This window comes from Trachurus trachurus (genome assembly GCF_905171665.1).
Source record: "Trachurus trachurus genome assembly, chromosome: 6".
Taxonomy (NCBI): Eukaryota; Metazoa; Chordata; class Actinopteri; order Carangiformes; family Carangidae; genus Trachurus; species Trachurus trachurus.
This window is the reverse complement of record NC_139897.1, coordinates 6,184,295-6,187,752: the sequence shown is the minus strand read 5'-3', so window position 1 is coordinate 6,187,752 and position 3,458 is coordinate 6,184,295. Positions and strand designations below refer to the sequence as shown.

Genomic DNA, 3,458 nt, shown 5'->3' with positions numbered 1-3,458 from the left:
CATCACATTAAAGGTAAATAATGAAAACCTCTCTGCATAAAGAATCCATTCATACTGACGCACACAGCAGCAGATGCTTCTCAAGGTCTGAAAAGGTCTCTTGCTCAATGATTTCATGATGGTAAATCGTCTGCATTTATATAGCGCTTTACTATACCTGCAACGATACCCAGAGCGCTTTTTACATCATACATCGCATTCATGATGGTAAAACACAATTAGTATTGAGCTCAGTGCAACACAGTGTTTACAGTATATTGTTTAGTGGTGCTCAAGTGAGAGGCAGTTACCATGGTGATGGCTATATTTACACCATAGACTGTAAAAAGAATGGACGTAGCGTCCGTGACGTCACCCATTGGTTTGGGGGAGTCTGTTTTGTGCCGCTACTACGGGGGTTTGAACCGCGCCATGTTGGATTCTACTTGCCATATTTGGAGTGGTGCGGCCGTTGGCCGGCCGAGGGCCCGCCCACTGGCCTCGAAGCAGCGGTCTCCGGACCTGTCACTCAACGTTTCCGCGCCCTGATTGGCCAGAACTTTAAACCTAATAATAGTAAAACGGTAGAGTTAAAAAAAAAATTCACCCCCCTCAGAGTGTGTGCGGGGGTAGAAACTATCGGTTGAGACCAAAAAAATAAAATGTACCAGGCTGTAAATATGTTTTTTTAAGCTGTAAAATCGGCTATTTTAACATGGGGCTCAATTGGAGTTGCTCCCTTCTGGAGCCAGCCCCCAGCGACAGCCGAGGGGATTGCAGTTTTTTGAACGCGGAAGTGAGCTTCACTTCTCAGACCGACAACTGCCCCCTTGATTTACACTTGCCATTTTGCCATGTTTTAGTATGATGGAAAACAGCACATGTTGTTGGATCACGCTGCCTAAATCGCTTTAAAGGAGACATATCATGCCCCTTTTCCACAAATTAAAATGGTTCCCAGGTGTCTTAAAGACATGTCTGTGACATGCTTTGGTCAAAATACCCCAAGGATCAAACATCACAGCTCTTTTCATCCTCTCAAAACAGCCCTGTTCAGAACAGCTGTCCCTTTAAATGCAAATGAACCACTGGGTGGTATTATGCAAATTTGAAAGCTAGTTACATCACTGGAAGCCATCTGAGGGAACAGCTCGTAAAACGACGTGGTTTTCAATCTAGGGAGCCTGAAAATTACAGACTTTTTTTTGTCAATCTCACATTTTGGGGACCGGAAGGCAAGACAAACACCCAAATATATGTTAAAGAGCCTTCAAAAAGTGATATTTCCATAATGTATCCCCTTTAATGTCTTTTACTCATGTTTCTCCTGAGACCAGTTCAGTGTCTTTATGACCTGCACATTCACCACGCTATGAAATAATCATGCAACGTTAGGAGACAGAGTTGTTTTCGAGGCAAATGCAGCCGAAACTACATCCCAGACCTGCATTCACTGAGCAGCCCGCGGATCTCAAAACAATTTAAGGTAATGAACCTACTGCTAAAACTATAGGGGTTATGGCAATACTAGAATTGAACTATCACTTTAAAGCTTTGTCAAAGTGACAAGTGTAATCTAACGCTTCACCCTCTGTGATGCATTTCATGTGTGTGTCCATGGATGGGATCAGATTATTTATACTGCAAAAGCTCTCTGCATGAGGATCAATGGCCAATCCATCCTGGTGACTGATCAGCCAATCAGCTAAAATGCAGTTTAAACTGACTGGCCTCCAGCCTCAGGATGTGATCCATCACATGGCATCCTGGACTTGTCTTTATGACTCAGTGTGACATCATTCTTTTTCTTTTAGTGTCACCTCTATGATTTAATGTGCGCATGAAACTGGCACTTTTTTTCCCCCCTGAAATCATCCATCCAGTGCAACAGGTTAATTATCTAGAGTGTGCATTGGAGCATTTATGCATTTCACTATGTTTGAGAGAGCATGATGATAGTGTGTGTGTCTATGTTATTTATTGATACCTACACGCTTCCCATAACATGCTGAACCAATAACTGCCTGGAACTGTCGCCAAGCCGTGCTAGGCGTGCAGTGTTTGTGATTTCAGAGTGAACAAAGACGGTGTTTTGCTTTGTTCGTCTGCCAAAGTGAGCTGAAGCGAGCAGCAGCAAAGTAAAAATGTGTGTGTCCTGTCATGGTGTGTGTTTTGTTTGGTTGAACACCAGAGTTTCTGGCACCGCTTCATGATACAGGACATGTAGGTTTTTCTTTTCTTTTTCTTTAGTGCCGATCCATCTTCACAGTTTGCCTTCGTAGTGCAGGCAGGTTGTGTTAGTGTGTCAGAAACATGTGGCGACAGCGGAGTAAAAGAAAAGCAAAACCAAGCGTCTCGTTGTGCATGAGGAAAAGCTGTCGCATAATCATATTGTAAATAGTTGTTCAAGTGAAGCTGGTGCTGTAGCTGTGTGTGAGCTGGCACAGTGATTAGTGGTCACTCCACTGATTTTACACACTGAAATCAGTCTGTGAGGACAATACAGCGGGGAAAAGAAGTATTGAACGAATCAACATTTTTCTCAGTAAATATCTCTAATGAGCTCTATGCACAGCTTCCTGAACTTAATGCTGCTCCTTTGTTTCCTGTCTTACATGATTGGACAGACTGATGAATCCAGGTGTGTCTGAGTAGTCACAATGGTCAGACACACCTGGATTAATCAGTTTGTCCAATAATGTAAGACAGGAAACAAAGGAGCAGCACTAAGGAAGTAGTGGAGCTATGCATAGAGCCCATTGGACAAGAAATTTTCACCACAGGTCGGTAACAATCCAAATAATCCACACATACAAAGAAAGTTTGTCATCACCAAGGTGTCACACAAGAAGCCTCTCATTATGGGTCAACGCCTTCACAACCTCATGTTGAACTTCATACTGACGCCGTTGGTTACAGACGTGTTTCTAAACCCCTGAATGCACCGTCGGGGCTGGAAGTGAAAATCATTTGACCATAAAGAGTCAAAGGAAAACTCAGAAGAGTTGTCCAAGAGCCAAGGAGCACTCAGAGAGCTTTAGACTGACCTGGAATCAGCAGGTGAACAATGAGTAATGTACTCAACCACCATGGCCCCTATGCAGGCTCACCATGAAGGACTGTTGATGCGTTTAATACTTATTTTCCTCCACTGTAACATCTCTGGAACTTCAGTAAGTCAAGACAATAACACCACGGATGGTTTCATGGTGATTAGATTAGATGGACTCTGAGATGAGTTCAGTTGAATAATTACAGATTGTAGAATCCAGAGTTTCTGCAGCACATAACCAACTTTAACCAGCAACTAGATGTTGGTATGTTACTGTAATAAATGCTGAACATAACTAACTTTTTAGTTACGTCTGCCTGCAGATGAAGATGAGTGAGCTAATTAAAATGTCTTTGAATGAACCCAAATACACAACATTTAAAAAAAATACATAAGGATCTGAATCAAGGTGTAATTCAATCAGGAT

At 42.6% G+C, this 3,458-nt stretch overlaps 1 protein-coding gene across 1 annotated transcript in view; it reads right to left on the bottom strand.

Annotated features, from left to right (window-relative positions):
- crabp1a (cellular retinoic acid binding protein 1a) overlaps nt 1-3,458 on the bottom strand; it is a gene marked incomplete at its 3' end in the record, with an annotated part of 415,466 nt that overhangs the window by 58,296 nt on the left and 353,712 nt on the right. The gene's annotated exons all lie outside the window — the stretch shown is intronic.